Genomic DNA, 21,633 nt, shown 5'->3' on the forward strand with positions numbered 1-21,633 from the left:
CACCCTATAAAATCTGGCCAGATTCGTGTGGAAATTCAGTTTGCAAATCGAGACCCTGCTGATCCAACGTTGAACGTGATCCTGTATGCAGAATTTGACAATACGATAGAAATCAACAGTTTGAGAGAAGTCATTCTAGATTACTAGAAGCCATGGAAGACTGTTATCCCTCTTTACCTAGTGAAGAAACTTTGGACATGAAATGTGAGGAGACCGTGGAAGGAGAATCCCAAGACAAAGACGAAGAAATTGTCATGATGAAGTCGAGATGGCCAGAACAAGAAGCCCATTTAGTCTCCTGTTTTGCCAAACACTTGGTCGACAAAATGACGGAATTGATCAAGAAAAATTGTTATGGATGTCAAAACGATCATCCCAGTCAAATTCAACACGATAAATGCCTGATGTTGAGTCAAGAAGAAAAATTGGACGAGTATCTGGACGAAGCTTGGAGTCTCATCTCAAACAAAGACGTGTTGCACCAGTGGTATAAAGACTTGCGTGAACATTCTTGTCCACCATTAACCACTCAAGAGATCCATCGTATCGAAGCTCTCCTGAATCAGAGTGAGGAAACAGAACGAATAACCGTTTATTCGTCAGACATTTTCAAGCAAAAAGTCAGGATCGAATTGACGACTTATTATTACCTGTGAAGAAGAAAAAAACACAAATCAATGGATACCTGGGAACTTTATTACCTTTTGAACCACAGTTCGTATACGGCTTCTTGGAATCCTGTCGTCTGTGCTAAAGATGAACTCCCTCATCGCAAACCTAAAGACCATCAAGCTTACGTGATCAACACGGACGAAAGTCATCTCCCAGGAACCCACTGGGTAGCCGTCTACTTTCCTCAAGAAGGATGTGTGGAATATTTCGATTCGTACGGATTGCCCCCTTTGGAAGACGATATCATCGACTTTATGAGAAGAAATGCTCAAACCACCCGATTCAATAACGTGAAATTACAAGGCACAGATTCCTTGGTGTGTGGACAGTACTGTGTGTATTTTCTGCATCATCGCAGCCTGGGCTATTCCTTAGAACATTTAGTGACTCATTTCGATCCTCGTTCTTCTGCTAGAAATGATGTGAAAGTAGATCGATGGTTTTGTGACCATTATGCTTATCTTTTGTCTCAAGCTAGGAAACGTAGTGTCCATCAATGGCCTAATGATTTCCAACAGTGGAAATCACAATTTCATTCACAACGTTGTCAGCCCTGTTCAAAGTAGTTAGTATTTGAAGAAAAAAATGTTTGTGATTTGAAAAAAATTGTTTGATGTTATAGTGTTGGATTATTGTTAAAAATGTTAGAAATGTTGTTGTTTAGTGTTAAGTGATTTTTGAATAAAAAATGTTGTGTTTTGAAAAAATGCTTTTGTCTTTTGTTTAGCTATAAGAATGTTGAATTGATGCTCTTTCATTTCTTACTATCCCTCTCATGACAATCACTGAACGTTGCGACTCGAAAACCGTGTGGGGATGTTTTCCTTCACGTCCGCGCTTTCACTTTAAGAACCGGGGTTGTTTCCAGTCTAACCATCCATTGTCGACTCATCCTCCTACGAAGATGTGCTCCAAACTAGCTAAGCTCAACGAAGCCTACGTGAATTTGCATAGGGTCAGACACAGTCTGATACCGAAGCCAGAAGAAATAGAGAATGTGAGAATGTTAAAAATCACTGAAGACCTGATAGAAGAGCTCTTCAGAGAAGAAGTGAACAGGGAGAAAGAAGAATGGACAGAGAAGTACAGACTTCAAAAACAGCAACAACAACAACAACAACAACAGCAGCAGCAACCTGAACCTGACAGAGGCTTTGTCGATTGCCGTATCGACACCAAAGAGTTCTTCTTCTCTTTCCGAAGAAGCAGACCTATCGCCAGAAAGTCTATCCTCAGAGGACATCGCATTCTTAGAAACTAAAAAAGAATGCCATAGCAAACAATAAAACAGCCCTTTTCAGGGCTACCCCAATACTCTAGAAAAGAAGTAACGATCGATTTGCCAATGTGTGTGTAGGTAGAGTAGTGTGAAAATAAACACTAACTCTTTTTAAAAATGTGAGGGTATGTGTTGGTGTGTTTGTGTTTGTAAGAGCTCAAGTAAGTTGGTGTGGATAGTAGATTAAAATGATATCTTTTCTTAGTGTTTGAGGTGTATATTTGGAGTTAGATTGAATTGCTTTGCGTATGTGGATAGTCTATTGAAGTGATTTATAAAAAAATTTTAAAATAGTGATGGGTAGCATAAAAAAGTGAGTGAGTGTTTCTTTTAGGTCCGCGCGTTGTTGTTGTTTCTTGGTCATGATCTAGGTAAGATGAATTTTATGTTATTAGGGAGATGTTTTCCTTCACGTCCGCGCTTTCAGTATAAATTGAAACTCGTTCGGCAGTCCAGCTACCCTTGTTGATTGATCAACACCAAAAAATGAACACGAGACTTGAGAAACTGTTGGAGCTTCATGTGCATCTGGAATATGCCAGGCGCATATTAAATGAACTGGCCGCGGAAGCCATTGTCGAGGAGGGAAGGATAAGAGAGGAGGAAAGAAGAAACAAAGAAGAGGAGGAGAGAAGATATAAAGAAGAAGAAAGAAGATATAAAGAGGAAAGAAGAAACAAAGAAGAGGAGGAGGAAAAGGAGAGAAGAAATTTCAAAATCCCAGAGAGCGAAAATTGGGATTCTGAAGCGACATATCCTGCCTCTGCTCTCTCCCCCCAAAAGGTAAAAAGTAACTGGGGGATAAGATGTGTATGTGGCGCCAGGCCTGGAAGGTGCCACCATTAACCAGGTGTCCATGAAGTTCCAAACAAAAACAGCCCTTTTCAGGGCTACCCAATACTCTAGAAAAGAAATAACTATTAATTTGCCAATGTGTGTAGGTAGAGTAGTGTGTATATAAACACTAACTCTTATTTTAGATAGTGTGAGGGTATGAGTTTGTGTGTTTGTGTGTTTGTGTTTGTAAGAGCTCAGGTATGTTAGTGTGAATAGTAGATTATGGGTTTCTTAGCGTATGTGAAGAGTATAGTTAGGGTTTTATTATATGAAATGAGAAAGTAGGGGGATGTTTTCCTTCACGTTCGCGCGATGTTGGGTCATCATCTAGGTAAGATCCATTTTATGTTTTAGGGGGATGTTTTCCTTCACGTTCGCGCTTTTCGTATAAGAAGCCACAGTGCTCGTTGTTCAAACCATTCTGCAAAGAATACAAAGAAGATGGCTTCTAACCAAATGGACAAAATGGAAAAATTGCAAAACGTCCTCGACAATTTAGGAATGATAGAGCAAATGTTGGTTAACCTAAACGAGGATCACTATTCATATAGTCCCCATCGAGTGAAGATGGAGATAAACAATTTACGAAAAATGAAGGTAATCATCAGTGATCTGTTGAAAGAAATAAAGGAGGAGAAGGAGGATGAAGAGGAAAAGATAAGAATAAGAACATGGAACGAAAAAATTGAAAAAGAAGAGGAAAATGAGAAGAGGAAGAAAGAAGAGGAGGAGGAGGAAGAGAAGAAAGAAGAGAAGGAGAAAAAAAAGAAGAGAAAGAGTGTTGGAGATAAAATAAGAAGTTGGTGGAGGAAAAGAAGAAATTAGAAGAAGAAAACCCAAAGGCCCTTTTCAGGGCCCCCATATATCTCGAAAAGAGATAGTCTTTGAATTGCCTACCCCTTTTTTAAAAAATTTTTTTTATTTTTTTTATTTTTAAAAAAAAATCCTATATTCAATTTCCCTTGACGCTAGATTGACCCACGATTTATTCCCATGTTAAATTCCCCTTGTACGTAGAGTGACCCACGATTTATTCCCATGTTAAATTCCCCTTGTACGTAGACTGACCCACGATTTTTCGCCATGTTAAATTTCCATTGTACGTAGATTGACCTAGGGGTCCCTGTAATGCTAATTCCCATTGTACGTAGGGTGCCCCACTTCACTACTCTTATATATCCACGTACTACCTATACCTCTATCTACTTGGCTTGATAGAGCGATCTATCTGTCTATCACAATTTTGTAATCTAAATCCCTTCCCATTTCCCTGGACAGAGTGCCTTTTATGTCTTATGTTCGGTGGAAAGGGATCGTTCGGTTATTGTTTTTATATGTTTGTACTATTAAGCAAAATATTTAATGTTCATCATCTACCGACTTATTTTTTTATACCTACCTATCTATCAACACACACACATGTATACATACATACATACATACACACATACATACATACATACATACATACATACATACCACTATTGTTATCCATTTAACCACTATCACTATATTTACCTCCTACATTTACGTCTCTTGTCCAACCGATAAAAACAACAACAACAACAACAACCAAAAAAAATCCCCCAGCTTTCCATGTATCTGCCACGTTTCTATTTTTATAAACTTTTTTAAAAAAAATCTACCTCCTACATATATATCCACCAGCTACCGACATACTTACTGATATACATATCTATCCATTGCCTAGCTGACTCACTGCCAATCTATCTGTCTGTGTGTTTGTCCGTCTGCCTATATATTCGCATCTCTGTATCAAATTGTTTTCACTCTGTAACAAATTAGTTCATTAAAGGAAAGAAAACAACATTGAAATGATGTAATTCTACGTTACAAGCAAGCTTAAAGTGCTCACACTAACCCATAAACAGCGTAACACCTTCAGGACATTGAAATTCAAGGTAGGGCTGATTACAAATAATAAATACGTGTCAGCGTTACATCTTCAAGACAGTGAAATTAAAGGGGAAAAAACTCAAACTTCCTACTGAAGAACGTGACCTAAGCAGGAATCAGTTGAAAAGTTGGCAGTCTGTAAAGAAAAGAAATAACGGTATTTTACAAACGAGAAATGTCCAGAACGAGTGCAAGGAATAAAGCGTTATGGTAAGAAATCATTTGTGTATTGATTCTTTAAAAAGACCCATAACAAACCCAAAAAACTTGTCATAGTCATGGTTCGCGGCCCGTTCTCCTGCCCCATAAAAAGGAAGTTGGGTGTAAAGTTTGTGTAACTGGTTACTGTTAAGAAAAGAATAAACCGTGTCATAGAGAATAAAAAATCGCTCGGTTTACATTTTTTTATATTGCCTGGCTTCATTGAACACATTACTATAACGCGTCTATTCTGTAATAATTGTAGATATATTCTGTTAATTCTTTAATTTTTGTTACCTCCCTTTCAATAGGCAATTTACATGTATAATCCGACGCGGACGGGATTTTCCATTGAGTAGGTGGATCTTTTTTTTTTCCCAACTCTGAGATGACCACTTTCTTATTAAAGTTGATATAGATTCAAACTTTGTTGCAGAATTGTTAATATTTTAACTTTTTGCAGGTTAATTCCAACTTTTGCAGGTTAACTGCATGTATTAAGATCAGTTGTTTTGAAATGATAAATGCATTGCCTTTATGTCTGATGTATGGACACTGCACGCTTTTGTTGACAGAATCATGCGTTGAAAAAAGAAGAGAGCGAAATTGAACAATTACCGAGCAGAAAATCATGATTTATTTGTAACTTAAGGTTTTATTTCTCCGTAACAAACTTAATTTGTTTCTTTGCAGAACAGAGGGGAGAATTGGCCCCCAATATCATCATGGGCGAAGGGCTGATTTATCAGTCTAGCCCTGAATGGGCTTCATTAGAGAAATGTATACGACTTTGCAACATGTTACCTGACACAAAGATCAAAGTGTACATGTAAGTAACACTTTAAGTTAGTGTTGTTAATTGGGTGTTCAACAAATATTGATATTATGTTAAGAAAAAGAAGAAGACAGGAATAATAATAATGATACATGTAATAATATTTATAGATAACTGCATTTGTATGGAAAAATATAAATGAGTTTTTCAAATGGAAATACTGCACAACCGTGGGAGTGCAGTATATCCATCCAACAAAATGAGTTCATATTTTCCAATACAAATGCAGTAACCTTTCTATTATATGCTAATTTTTTTATTCTACATAATGCTTATATTAACAAAATACACTACAAGAAACAGAGTAGCTGAATGTATGCCGCATTCCAAACTAAATACACAAGGGCAGATTCATCATTACACAACAACATTATTACTGCCCACATAACTCCGCCCAGATAAATTTGAACTTAGTCGCGTGCTTGACATAACTTGCGAAAGAAAATGGCATGTCTGGTTAAAATTGAAATGAATGTGCATTGCAACAACTTTTCCATTTGATCTGTAATGAATATATTTTGGTATATTTTTTTATTCTACAAAATTTCGTGATTATGGACTGGATTTATAAGTGACAATTCCTCATGAAATACATCGAATTGAAGAAGTGAGGGAGAAGCATGTTGACATCTGCAAATGTTTGTTTCTTGTACTGAATGTTTGAAATCATAATGTGGGAAAAATATGAAGTCTTTCAATTGCAATTATCAAAAAGAATGGAATATAATGCTTATTTCATTTTGAGTGCAGTAAGGAGGATGTAATTGCACTTATATTTGAAATTACAGTACAAGTTTGAGATGTGTAATCAAGATTGAGAACCTATGACATGGCTCATGTAATTTGGATTTGCAGAACTAAGAAAGTACATTTTGAGAAACCGCTCCGGTGGCCTAGTGGTTAGTGCATCCGCCTCGGATGCAGGAGGTCGTGGGTTTGATCCCTGGCCGAGTCATACCAAAGACTTACAAAAACGGTACTAACAGCTGCCTCGCTTCGCGCTTAGCATAAAGGGGTTAGCGTTAGGACTGGTCAGCCCGGTGTCAGGATAATGTGACTGGGTGGACATCATGCTACATGTCTGCGGCATGATGCCCCAGTGCTAGACATCACTATAAACTGCCACATTGCAGACATCATAGCGATATGACTGAAAAATTGTTAAAGCTACGTTAAAAATCCAAATCACAACACAACAACAACAACAACATTTTGAGAAAATTCAGGATGTAAAACTGCAAGTATATTTATTTGTCATTCTTATCATCAGCTAAAGAAGACAGTACATGTATATATGACTTGTCACTTGTATGTTATTTGTAAGGAACCCTTTCTTGCATCTGTTGTATAACTAGCCTAAGTCTGAAACATTGTATCAACAAAGTTAATGCGGAATTTGCCAAAGCAGCTGGTATGTGACAGTCCATGAAACATCAGCTTTAATTCATTCAGAAACAAATTTAAACAACCACAACGTAAAGCGTCTACTACGCGAGTGTATGTGATTTGTTTACAAATCAAAAGTACTGGCTTCTGCGTCCATTGTTTGCTTACAGTAGAAAGTAGTTCCCTTATGCACGTGAATGCAATATGTATATTTGAACGCAAGTTCAATATCGGGTAATATTGCACAATTCTGACAATGCAAAGTTAACAGAGACAAAAATAAGCATATAATAATAATAATAATAATAATAATAATAATGACTTCCTGCAAATATGCATGTTTCCTATTGCACTGTTGTTAAAATTAGGGTAAGTAAGTATTTTTTAAAAAATATATAAATATATAATGATAAGTATATATAATATAGTATGCAGTACAAAGTATTGGGCAAAGCGGGCTCAGATGCGTAAATAAATTTCATGAAGTTTTAAGATTTTTATAATTTTTTTAAAAATGTTCACATTTTGTGAAAAATTCAACTTTTACCATGGGGGAAAAAAAATAATACGATCAGCAATGAGAAACTAAGGTGGTAAGCCTTCCAGAAAAACTTTTTTTGGTGCCTAATACAAATAATAATAATAATAATAATAATACTTAAGTGTTATATATAGAAAGTTATTGACAATTTTTGTTTCTTCATATCTTTTCTGACCAATATTTTCATGCCATTACTAAATCCTTTTATTTTCTCCCATCAAAATACAAGATTTTCTATCATGCAATGTAATACTTGATTTTTTTGTATGCCTACAGAAATAATGGTTGTAGTAAGAAGTGCAAGCACTTTGTGAGCTAGAACAAATAAATGGAAACTGCATTACCTTTCAGACATGGATATTAGTTTTTGCTGAAGAAATTTGTCTCGATGCTGTTAATATCTTTAGTATAAGTAATTTCATGTTGCTGCCATGGCAACAGTGATAACCTCACTGTGATGCCTTGTGGAATCAGAACTGTTTTATGGTCGAACAGAAAATTAGAAAAAATATACTTCACTACAAGATAATAGATCATCCCAGTCATAATGAAGGCTTCCGTTGTTGATATTTATATCGTGAATCTATGGATCGGGTTGTGAATTTATGAAAAAGGGTTGTGGTTGATTTAGTGAAAATGTAAGTTTAATCTTCTAGACTTTGGTTCATAAGCTACTTTGGTATGTAATAAAAAGAAACTTTTCTTTTTCTGGATAAATACAGCATATATTTTAACTTGTGCTGCAAAATATGATACATTTTAACTTCTGGCATTGACACTTGCAAAGTATCATGGTTAATATTAATATTATTATTATTATGACTATTATGATTATGATTATGATTATTATTATTATTATTATTATTATTATGGTTATTATTATTATTATTATTGTTGTTGTTGTTGTTGTTATTATTATTATTATTATTATTATTATTATTATTATTAGCTCTACTGGGCAATGACCAGAAAAGCTTATAGAATGGCCTGTTGTCTTATCTATGTCCACTTTCCTTCAATAATTTAGCACAAGTTTTTTATTGCTGTTGCTCCAAAACTACTTGAACAATTGCCATGAAACTGTACACTGATTAATATCATGACCTGGTTGGCCCTAAATAAAAATTGTGCTGACTCAACATCTAAAAATGGCTGCAGCAGTGGCCAGCTTGAAAATCTTGTTATTGCTTCTCCTCCTGAATGGATGGTTGTATGAACCTCAGGTTTTCACTTAAAGTCTTACTGTTATATCAAGTTAGTCCTAAATAAATATAACGATGATCTGATGTCCAGTATTTTGAGCACAGCAGCATTATAAAAAATATAGTGATTGATATGAATCCAGAACAGAAAACTTATTAAAATGGGCTTTCCAGCAGAAGACATCATATGATAACTAGTCAATCCTAAAAATACAAAATGGTGTCACTCAGACATCCAGTATGGCTGAAGCAGTTGCCATTTTTAAAGTCTTGACATTGCTACTTCTCCAGTTTTGATGATCATATCAAAATGAGCTTATAACTAAGAGATGTTTAAAAGTGAAATTGGTGCTTATCTGATGCCCAGTGTGACCACCATTGCATCCATCTTCAAAATCTTCTTATGTTGATCTGTTGATCTGATGCCCAGTATGGCCACCATTGCAGCCATCTTCAAAATCTTCTTATGTTGATCTGATACCCAGTATGGCCACCATTGCAGCCATCATCAGAATCTTCTTATGTTGATCTGATGCCCAGTATGGCCACCATTGCAGCCATCTTCAAAATCTTCTTATGTTGATCTGATGCCCAGTATGGCCACCATAGCAGCCATCTTCAAAATCTTCTTATGTTGATCTGATGCCCAGTATGGCCACCATTGCAGCCATCTTCAAAATCTTCTTATGTTGATCTGATGCCAATATGGCCACCATTGCAGCCATCTTCAAAATCTTCTTATGTTGATCTGATGCCTAGTATGGCCACCATTGCAGCCGTCTTCAAAATCTTCTTATGTTGGTCTGATGCCCAGTATGGCCACCATTGCAGCCATCTTCAAAATCTTCTTATGTTGGTCTGATGCCTAGTATGGCCACCATTGCATCCATCTTCAAAATCTTCTTATGTTGGTCTGATGCCCAGTATGGCCACCATTGCAGCCATCTTCAAAATCTTCTTATGTTGATCTGATGCCAATATGGCCACCTTTGAAGCCATCTTCAAAATCTTCTTATGTTGATCTGATGCCCAGTATGGCCACCATTGCAGCCATCTTCAGAATCTTCTTATGCTGATCTGATGCCCAGTATGGCCACCATTGCAGCCATCTTCAAAATCTTCTTATGTTGATCTGATGCCCAGTATGGCCACCATTGCAGCCATCTTCAGAATCTTCTTATGTTGGTCTGATGCCCAGTATGGCCACCATTGCAGCCATCTTCAGAATCTTCTTATGTTGATCCGATACCCCAATATGGCCACCATTGCAGCCATCTTCAAAATCTTCTTATGTTGATCTGTTGCCCAGTATGGCCACCATTGCAGCCATCTTCAAAATCTTCTTATGTTGATCCGATACCCCAATATGGCCACCATTGCAGCCATCTTCAAAATCTTCTTATGTTGATCTGATGCCCAGTATGGCCACCATTGCAGCCATCTTCAAAATCTTCTTATGTTGATCTGTTGCCCAGTATGGCCACCATTGCAGCCGTCTTCAAAATCTTCTTATGTTGATCTGATGCCCAGTATGGCCACCATTGCAGCCATCTTCAAAATCTTCTTATGTTGATCTGATGCCCAGTATGGCCACCATAGCAGCCATCTTCAAAATCTTCTTATGTTGATCTGTTGCCCAGTATGGCCACCATTGCAGCCATCTTCAAAATCTTCTTATGTTGGTCTGATGCCCAGTATGGCCACCATTGCAGCCATCTTCAAAATCTTCTTATGTTGATCTGATGCCAATATGGCCACCTTTGAAGCCATCTTCAAAATCTTCTTATGTTGATCTGATGCCCAGTATGGCCACCATTGCAGCCATCTTCAGAATCTTCTTATGTTGATCTGATGCCCAGTATGGCCACCATTGCAGCCATCTTCAAAATCTTCTTATGTTGATCTGATGCCCAGTATGGCCACCATTGCAGCCATCTTCAAAATCGTCTTATGTTGATCCGATACCCCAATATGGCCACCATTGCAGCCATCTTCAAAATGTTCTTATGTTGATCTGATGCCCAGTATGGCCACCATAGCAGCCATCTTCAGAATCTTCTTATGTTGATCTGATGCCCAGTATGGCCACCATTGCAGCCATCTTCAAAATCTTCTTATGTTGATCTGATGCCCAGTATGGCCACCATTGCAGCCATCTTCAAAATCTTCTTATGTTGATCTAATGCCCAGTATGGCCACCATAGCAGCCATCTTCAAAATCGTCTTATGTTGATCCGATACCCCAATATGGCCACCATTGCAGCCATCTTCAAAATCGTCTTATGTTGATCCGATGCCCAGTATGGCCACCATAGCAGCCATCTTCAAAATCTTCTTATGTTGATCTGATGCCCAGTATGGCCACCATTGCAGCCATCTTCAAAATTCTCTTATCATTACTCCATCTGAATGAAAAGTCATATCATCATCATGGGAGCTTGCAAGTAGCTTCTCGTGGGTCGGTGGTTCTTCTTGGGGTGTTCCAGAGTTCTTCCTCCACCAGTTATACTGGCCACCATGCATAGCCAATCTTGTGTTGAAAAATGGCGTTAAACCAACAACGACAACAATCATCATGGGATTTTCAACAGAAGAATTCTTTTCGTGTCCGGCTTGTGCCAAATAAAATGGTGCTGCTCTGAACCACTACGATCACAACAATGTCGATCTTGAAAATCTTCTTGTTACTAGATGGTATATCAGGCTTTTACCAAAGATTTCCTGTGATATCTTGTTAGACCTAATGAAAATCAGGCCATTGTGACATGGCCACAATGTCTGCTATCTTGAAACACTCTGCACAACAGAAATCCATATTGACATAGGGATTGCACCAGATGATTCATTATACTATCTAGTTGGTTGTAAATTAAAGTGGCACCAATCTGACCTCCAGTATGGCTGCCATAGTGGCCATTTTGAAAATTTCTTCTAGATTTATGGTCATATCAGTAATTTTTATTTTTATGAAAAGACTACTTATAATGTCTAATTAGCCCTGATTGAAAATTATGCTCATATGACCTCCAATATGGCAACAGGGAACCCTTTTTAAAATTCTTTTATCAGTACCCTTCCTGAAATGATGGTGCTGTGATGTGATTTGGATTTTTAATGTAGCTTTAACATTTTTTAAGTCATATTGCTATGTTGTCTGCAGTGTGGCAGTTTATAGTGATGTCGAGCACTGGGGCATCATGCCTCAGACAAGTAGCATTATGTCACACCCAGTCACATTATCCTGACACCATGCCAACCAGTCCTAACACTAACCTCTTAATGCTGAACGCAAAGTGAGGCAGCTGTAGGTACCATTTTTGTAAGTCTTTGTTATGACTTGGCCAGGGATTGAACCCACGACCTCCCGCATCCAAGGCAAACACTCTAACCACTAGGCCACCGGAGCAGTCCTGAAATGATGGTCATATTGAAATGGGATTTTCACCATTCAGACTTTAATATATGTCTTGTTGGTATTAAATGGCGATTTTGCCAGTCAAGCATCCAATTTGAAAATCATTGTATTGCTACGAAATATAGATGGCTTCAACACATTTCACCTAAAAGGGAGAAATGATTGTATCTTGAATTCCTGATTTTTTAAAATAGTTTTTGGTAGTGTCTAACAGACATGCACAAATCATATTCTCACTGGATGAATAGTTCATGACACCAATTTGAAGTTAAGGCAGTAAAAATGTTTGTTTGCCACTGAAATCGCTTATAATTAGTAATGCATTGTTTTCCTCAAGATTCATGGCGTATGAAGTTCTCCTCGATTGACACTTTGCATGGTGGCCATAAATTTTAAGATCACTGACAAATTCGAAATGAGCTTTTGGAGACATGAATGCCCAAGCTCCTAAATGGGAGTCTTCAATGCTTGAAGGATAACTGCCAGACCAATCACGGCAATTGCAACTGTTATCGTTGAAGTAAACAACTCAGTTTCCTATAGGAGTGGATCTTGTCATTAATTGCAAATCTAAGATATGTCAGAGTTTCTTTTACACCTTAAGGTGTGGGGTCAGTAGATGAATGGGTGTGGGATCAGTTGATGAGTGGGTGTGGGGTTGACAGATAAATGGGTGTGGGGTTGGTAGATGAGTGCGTGTGGAGTTGGTAGATGAATGAATGTGGTTCACTAGATGAATGGGTGTTGTGTTGGTAGATGAAAGTGTATGGATTCAGTAGATGTTTGGGCATGGGGTTGACAGATAAATGGGTGTGTGGTTGGTAGATGAATGGATATGGCTTCAGTAGATGAATGGGTGTGGTGTCAGTACATGAATGGGCATGCAATAGCTGGTCAGTTGGGTGTTTGGTTGGTAGATGAATGGATATGGCTTGAGTAGATGAATGGGTGTGGTGTCAGTACATGAATGGGCATGCGATAGCTGGTCAATTGGGTGTTTGGTTGGTAGATGAATGGGTGTGGTGTAAGTACATGAATGGGCATGCGATAGCTGGTCAGTTGGGTGTTTGGTTGGTAGATGAATGGATATGGCTTCAGTAGATGAATGGGTGTGGTGTCAGTACATGAATGGGCATGCGATAGCTGGTCAGTTGGGTGTTTGGTTGGTAGATGAATGGGTGTGGCTTTAGTAGATAAATGGGTATGAGACAGTTATGTGTGTTTGGTCAATAAATGAGTGGTTGTGGATGTGTAATGTTTATGACAATGATGGTTTTGTCATTCAAAAAGGATATTATATGTTTCATGGGGATATAACAGAAAGAGATAGTTTTTACTTTAGAAGCCATATCCCTGAGATGGGGAGGTTAGGAATATTATAGATGGGAATATATTTATTTTTACGACTTTTAGGAAGAGTGGGGGCTATGGTAATTTTATTGTTATTTACACCCACTTAATTCCTACCTAGTTTGCAGACGATGGTATTTTTATTAAAAAATAGATAAGTAGGTGAGGCTAGAGACATTATTGATGACATTTGTGATTTTTATTTATATTAGTATTCATAGGTTGCTTCGCTACTTTTTACATCATAACTTGTGACATCACTTGAGATTTCAACCGTATAAGGGTAATTATAGAACAATAAGGGGAGATACAGAAAGTATTTTTTAATTTGTGATTAATTATTGCTATAATGTTGTGCTTTTACATCCTGCTTTGTGTGAATGTGGCTGTATTTCTGTTCAAAAAAGTATGGCAGAAATATTATAGATGGAAGTAGAGATTTGTACTTTATTTGTAAGAGGAATTATAAGGGGTTGGATTAGGGGTGTTTGTTTTATTTAGAAGGGATCATTTATATAGAATGTAGTCTGTCGAATAATGTCAGCTTTATAGTGGAGATACTGATTGTAGTTTTCTTTTAAATTTTGGGATGGTATGGTACCTATATTATAAAGGAACACAACTAAGGGGCCTTGTAGAAGCATCTAGGTGATTTACTTTACTTTTTTATGAACGGGCTTATGGGGGAGTGGGTGAGTTTAATTATTTTTATTTAGAAGGGATAAATAACTGAAGGATGGGTAGTAGATATTTGGCTTGTAGATAGTAGGTATTGGTAATTGGGTGTTAGATAGTTGATAATTGGTTTCTGGATAATTGGTAACTGGGTGATGGGTGTTAATATTAGATACCTTGGCTCTTGAAAGTAGATAATTGGGTTGTGCAGAGTAGATAAGTGGATGCAGTATGGTAGATAACTTTTTGCATTCATAGTACATAATTGGTTGGTGGATGGTTAGTAGATAAATAATAATAATAATAATAATAATAATAATAATAATAATAATATCGACTTAGTTTAGTGCCTAATCTTTAGAAGCTCAAAGTTCTTTACAATATTAGATAGCATATAAAAACATATACATTTAAAAGATTACAAAAACAAACACCAAGAAATTACCAAAGCATGAAAAAAGTTACCTACTATCCAGCACCAAGTAATAAACTATAGTTTACGTTCGAAATAACGTCTGTATCTACCATTTCCGTCCTATGATCCTACTTAAAGAGTTCAAATCTGTACCCTATTTTATATTATCTCTATTCTTTCTTTATGTATTTATCATAAAATGGTAAAGTGAAATAAAGAAGTTATTTAAAACATAAACTATATTATATTATTGGGTGCTGGATAGTATAGAACTTAGTATTGATAGTAGATAATTTGTTGGTTTACCGTAGATAGCTAAGGTCGGGATATTAGATAATTGGTTTGTGGATCTGTTAAGTACATGTACCTGGAAGCTGTATAGTAGATAACTGTTGATAGTAGATAACTAGTTGATGGATAATAGATCACAGGGCTATGGATATAAGATAAATCGTTGGTAAATAGTATTTAACTGTGTTAGACAACTATATGGTGAATAGTATATAATCGGTTCTGACTAACTGATAACTGGTTGCTGGATAGTTAATTGCTAGGTCTTGGTAATATATATTTAGGTTTACTCTATCGGGTTGTATCGGAGATAATGAAATAATTTTCGTTTAAAGAACAGAAGGGGTAGAGTAGGTATATTATAAAGGGGGGTACCGAAGGAGACTGAAAAACGAAGGAGCTATATGCTTTTTATTTACTTTATTTAAAAGAGGGTTTGTTTTGGTGGGGTGAGGTGTACTTAATTGTCTTTACTAGAAGGGATATAGAACTGATTGATGGCTAGTAGATGGTTGGTTGGTATTAGACCATTGCTTTATAGACAGTAGGTAACTGGATGTGGATTTAGATTTGTACATAGTAATTAAATGGGTGTTAGGTGATGATATTAGATACACAAGCTCTGGAAAATAAACTTTGCATTTATAGTAGCTAATTGGTGGGTGGATGGTAGATAACTATGTTGGATAGTTGATAACTGGTTGAGAACTTATATTATGGTGTGTTGGTAGTAGATAACTGGTTGATAAAGATAACTCAGTTCTGGATATTAGATAATAGGTTTCTGTATGGTAAATAAATGGGCACTGCATGGTAGATAACTTTGTATTGATAGTAGATCATTGGTTGGTGGATGCAAGATAACAGGGCATTGGATAGTATGTAATCTGAACAATTCATGCATTTACATTCTTTTATCGAATTCGTATTTTCCTGCATATTGGTTTATTTTATCCGATTTAATATTTTTATTCACCCCTGTTTAATTTCTCTGATTTCATATTTTCCTGCATTTTATCTTACTAATATGAGCAGTGTCTAAATGATGTAAAATCACTGATGCAGAAAATCATGAGTCACGTGGTCAGGTCAGCGGATGTATGAAATCACTGATGCAGGAAATCATGAGTCACGTGGTCAGGTCAGCGGATGTATGAAATCACTGATAAAGAGATGGGGCCTTGCCTGGTGGAGTTGAATAAGGCTCTCGCCTTTTCAGATCACTCACAGATCGCTCTTCTTTCCACGATAGTTTGAATATCTACTTGATCAACATTCGTATTTGAGAAAGCATGCCAGTTGCTTCCTAAGGACGGTGGTTCTTTCCGGGTTGTTCCTGCACATATAAACTGGCCGCCATAGAGCCAATCATTTGCTGAAATATGGCGTTAAAATCCACAAAACTAAACCAACCAGATGAAGACTACATGAAGAATATGAGAATGTTCTAGGAATTTCGGGGCATCAATAACCATTCATAACAGCCAAATGAAAGTTCAAACACAAAATTTGTTCTCTGTGCCACGTTTCACTGGCGGACTCCAGTCCAACATACCTATCCGACCTCAACCATGTGTAAACTGCAGCAAGATACTTACGCTCCTCTTCTGACAGTCGTATACTCATTATTCCCACTAAGAAAACAAAGTCATATGGACAAAGTTCTTTTGCATACAAGGGCCCAAAAACGTGGAATGAATTGCCCACTGAACTTAGACACAAAGACACAGTGATCCCATTCAAGAGTGCTCTTAAAACTCACTTATTTCGACTGCAAGAACAAACTTAAAGACATAATAATGTTTCCTACCTTAAATATTTTCGCATTTTTAAAAAATGTTTTCTAATTTCCTTGTGTTTGTTTTTTTTGTAATTATATCATTATATATGTTTTTTTATGTTAGAGGTGTTGTCTAATGTTGTAAAACGCTTAGAGCTTCTGTAGATTAGGCGCTATACAAAGTCCTCATCATTATTGTTAGTATTATTATTGACAGACACATTCAAACAAGATTGGGTATTGATATTGTACTAGTAATGCAGCAAATACGTCTGTGTTACAAATGTTTCTTCTGCTTAGTTGGTGAGACGTGCTATCTGAATAAGACTGTAATGTTCTGATTGGAACATTACCGCTTGCGAAGCTTTGTCCTGGTCCATAGCCCATAGATCGCTTTGTTGAATACGCATGTCCTATTTTAAACATTCCTTTGGAGACTTACGTAGTCATGGCTGTCATAATTCTCGATCCCAAGGAAAAGAACACAAAGAAAATTATTTAAGCATTCCTATTTGTAATAGTTTGTGTCAAAGTGCCTGCAATACCTGAAGTCACTGACCCTTTTCTAGTAAATGCAAGATAATATTACATGATACTAAAAGGGGGCCTGCTCAATTCACCCAGTGTATTTGATAACGAGAGAGTTAATAGACAAACAGAGACCTCCTACCTCTGCATGGTAAATCTCTTTGGAATTCGATTTGACGATTCTGACAGTTGTTTAGTCAATATACAAGGGAAGTTTCAGTTGTAAAATGATATCTTTACAAAACTGAATAGATGGTGCTTTCGATCTGGACCACACCTGATGAAAGAGCTTGTGGAGGTCATTATTGTGGTGCAGAGATCACAGTATTTCCTGCTATTTTATCGACAAAGCGCATTAGCAAAACAATAAACATGTCGCAGAGGATGGAGGAGTGGTGGGACTCTTCCAGAATTTAACAGATCTCCTGCGCGAAATAGTATCAGGAACAAAGGTAGAAAGCGTTATTTATAAGTTTTAACCTTCGAATTAATGAAACGGAGCAGAGCTATAGCACAGATATGTATAGCTATACTCAAATAGGTATCACTATACTCAAACATGTATCGCTATACTCAAATATGTATCGCTATACTCAAATAGGTATCGCTATACTCAAATATGTGTCACTATACTCAAATGCGAAACATTCAGTTTAAATTTGAATTGTTGACGATGAAATTGCCGCTACAGTGCAGAACACGGCACGAGGGAGACTTGAGTAGTTTGAACGCTTTGTGGAAGCTTGAATTGACAAAATAACCTCCAAGTCTTTGGTTTTCATCAAAAAACAAGTTTCCTCTTCAGCTTCCAACAAAGAGCAGTATCAAGTGAAAAGCAACAGATTGCTTCGTTAACGATGAATTATGCTCTATTCTCTCAGCTGCATGTATCTTTTGTGGTACTCTGAGGAATTCTCGACGAGTGCTTTCGTTGTGAGAACCAATATTGCCCATTGTCACTGTTCCAGTTTGGACTCTACGACTAAACATAAAGACATTGATCGGGCCAGAGTCGATGAAAATACTCCAGAAGCCGATGAATAACCTCCACATGACACTATTGTACAGCCAGGTGCCTCCAAAACATTTCTTGGTTATGTACAGTATATTGTACAGCCAGGTGGCTCCAAGACATTTTTTGCTTATGTACAGTATACTGTACAGCCAGGTGCCTCCAATACATTTCTTGCTTATGTACAGTATATTGTACAGCCAGGTGCCTCCAAGACATTTCTTGCTTATGTACAGTCTATTGTACAGTCAGGTGCCTCCAGTCAATCAAAGGATTTAAGTCGCTACGCAACTAGTGCTTTCGCGACTGGTTAAGTCTCGAAGGTCGACATTTTCAGTTGATCGGGACTGTAGGAATGGAGCCACTACAGTCCCGCTTTTATGTGCGAACGTCGCACTTTTTAATTCATGAAATGTCCGGCCGAGGAAAGGAGACAAGGGGCCCACGGGACGCGAAACGCCACAGGAAAACTGTATGCCCAGAAACGGCAAAGCGCGTAAGATCAAATCAAGTCAAGTTGTACTAGTGGACAGAAATCTATTCCAGTGGTGTGTAAGCCACTCGTGTAATGTTCCTAATCATTTGAGTTGTGTAATTTCATTACTATTTTTAATTAAAGTTGGAATGTGGTGTACATGGTGTACTTTTGATTTTCCGAGATGTTGTCAAAAACAGCTGGGTGTCAGGCACCCTATACATGTTTGGGTCACGCTGTGTTTACTTTCGGTTTTCATTTTTGATGGTGGTATACAAAGGATCGAGTTAGGGTTGTGGGGATAGAGCTTTTATCGAAAGAGGTCTTCAATAGGCGAAGGAAGAACCTCATATAAATTGGCAATTTGAAAGTCGATGTCCGTTTTTTTTTCTTTACTTCTTCTTCATTCTGTGATACCCTCTTTCTTTCTTCTTCGTGCTGCTGTAGTGTTTTGCTGTTTTGCTAGAGTTTGCTGTTCTGCTTCGACTCGACTTCCATTGCCTTAGATCTTGATTTTGCGACTGGTCTTTTATTGCCACGATTCTTTGTTAAATAGCTGTATTGAATTTGGAAGGTATATTGTGCTCCTTTTTGTTGTATAAATTAGTATGTTTGGTCTGAGTATCAGTGTTGTATTTACATGTGTTAATAATTGGGGATTGTGTTGTTTATTTAGTTCCGCATTGTGGGGGGGGGGGGGGCGGGTCTTTTGACTTGGCTTAGGTCACCTTATAGTCTTAAGATGGTTGGGACCTAAGAATTGTTTGTGTTTGTTTATATCTTACCACTCTTGTTGTCATGTGTTGTCTGGGCCTGATGGGGGTTTGCCACCTTTATAATATGTATACATAGTTATGAGAATATACGTGTTGTTTTTCTCAGACCCTGATGGTTAGTACTGTGTTAGCTGCATACCTACATGCGGGAAAAAAGAAAACACACACACACAACAACAACCATGGGCGTACGCTTCAGCTAGCAGTCTTACCTTACTGCTTTAGCCATTCTATTAAGTGTTATTATAATTACTTGTCGTTGTATTTATATGTTGCCATGTTTGTTAATTTGTTTGAGGTACCTTATTATGTTCTTGTATGTGGTATCGATGTTTTTGTTGCGTACCTTGTCCAAAAATTCAGGGTATGTTGTAGGGGTATTACTTTTGTTTTGGTAATCTTGGAAACTGACTCCTTGATTATGGTATGTGGAACAGGAGTTGAATACGTGGTCCTGTGTTTCTGCAGCAGGGCAATGTGGACAGTTAGTAGTTTGGTTCAATTCCTTCCTGAGATGTTTCCCAAAGCTGTTTCGGAGTAAAGTTTTTCCTGTTTTGATCCTGTTGATAATTCGGATGTCCACGATTTCCAGGATATTAGGTTTCTTGATTACCCTTGTGGCCTCTTTTGCAGTTGTATAAATGTCTGCCCTTGTAGGTGCTGCCATTTCTTGTTCATTTTGCTTCTTATCTGGCTATATATCTCATACACACTGTAATGAAGTGTTTCTGTTACATTGTTCAGGAGATTGTATTTCGCCCTCCAAGACATTTCATGCTTATGTACAGTATATTGTACAACCAGGTGCCTCCAAGACATTTCTTGCTTATGTACAGTATATTGTACAGCCAGGTGCCTCCAAGACATTTCTTGCTTATGTACAGTATATTGTACAGCCAGGTGCCTCCAAGACATTTCTTGCTTATGTACAGTATATTGTACAGCCAGGTGCCTCCAATACATTTCTTGCTTATGTACTGTGTATGTTTTTGCAATATATCAGATCACTGTTGCAAAATAAAAAAAATTAACATGCAGTGAAAATGGTTGATTGCGTTGTTTGATTGAAGGTTTCCTCTATTATAACGCCAGAGTGTAAATTCCCAGCCAAATTCCCAACTAATATGCATTGCAAGGGTTTTGTTAATGTTGATATGTTACACCATTAAATTGGTTGTAGTGTTTAATTTGTGTTGTCGGCCTGAGAAAATCATCTCAATTATAACGCTTTTGGTACCTGACGGGCCTAAGCCAGATCAACTATGGCAGTCAGTGATAGAAAATCCATCCGATATCCCTGCCTCCTGGGCCCCTCTGATTTCAGATCGGACCTGAACCGTATGCTAAGTGAAGTAGTCACTGGGCTTGTTAAAACGAAAATGTGCCTTGCCTGACAAAACTATCGCGTTGATCAAATGCAGTATTTTATTTTCAAGTTGTCGAAAGACTAGTAAATTATTACGATGTATCCACATGTATGACCTTTACCCTTTTGAAGTAGTCTCCTTACCATAGTTCTGTCAAAAGCTGTAAACTTTGTGTGGAAATTGAAGCACGTGACCTGTGAAAGGGGAACATAATGCCTGGGTTAGCTTTAATAAATGCTAACTTTAACATTCATGTGAGCATACAGGTGGTTGAACAAAATATCGTTTTTAAGGGTGTCTACTGCACAAACCATTTTTAAATTGAAATCCATCGCTTTTGAAAGTTAAATTTTTTTTTATAGAAAAGATTATAAGAAAAAATATTCATGCTTTCTATCTATGCAATATAGATTCAAGCCAGAATCAGTCTACTGGGCACAGGCACAGAATCAGCCAACTGGGCACAATGGACTCCAGCAGTCGTTGCAACAAGCACATTGGTTTGGGGCTGATTACTAGGATTCTATGTCATGTGTGTAAACAAAATGTTATTAATGGATTACTTTGCTTTTTGTAATCCGGATAGATTAGGCCAAATGCGGGATGTTTTTGAGGTGTTTTAAGTAATAAAGGGATCAGTCATTGTCCATGACGGCAGTCCTCTGGCGGATGTGAGATT

The 21,633-nt window shown here is 37.4% G+C and overlaps 1 protein-coding gene across 2 annotated transcripts in view; it reads left to right on the forward strand.

The window, feature by feature from the left end:
* The first annotated feature begins 4,778 nt into the window (after positions 1-4,778).
* Positions 4,779-21,633, forward strand: part of LOC149789719 (uncharacterized) — a 34,258-nt gene continuing 17,403 nt past the window's right edge. Inside the window, exons 1-2 of one of the 2 annotated variants that reach the window (XM_089971730.1) lie at positions 4,779-4,915; positions 5,600-5,735. The gene's annotated coding sequence lies outside the window, so the exon portion shown is untranslated. The remainder of the gene's footprint in view (positions 4,916-5,599; positions 5,736-21,633) is intronic. The other variant, XM_089971731.1, reaches the window with a different exon arrangement.

This window comes from Sinohyriopsis cumingii, chromosome 10 (assembly GCF_028554795.1).
Source record: "Sinohyriopsis cumingii isolate HCF-2022 chromosome 10, ASM2855479v2, whole genome shotgun sequence".
In the NCBI taxonomy this organism is placed as follows: domain Eukaryota; kingdom Metazoa; phylum Mollusca; class Bivalvia; order Unionida; family Unionidae; genus Sinohyriopsis; species Sinohyriopsis cumingii.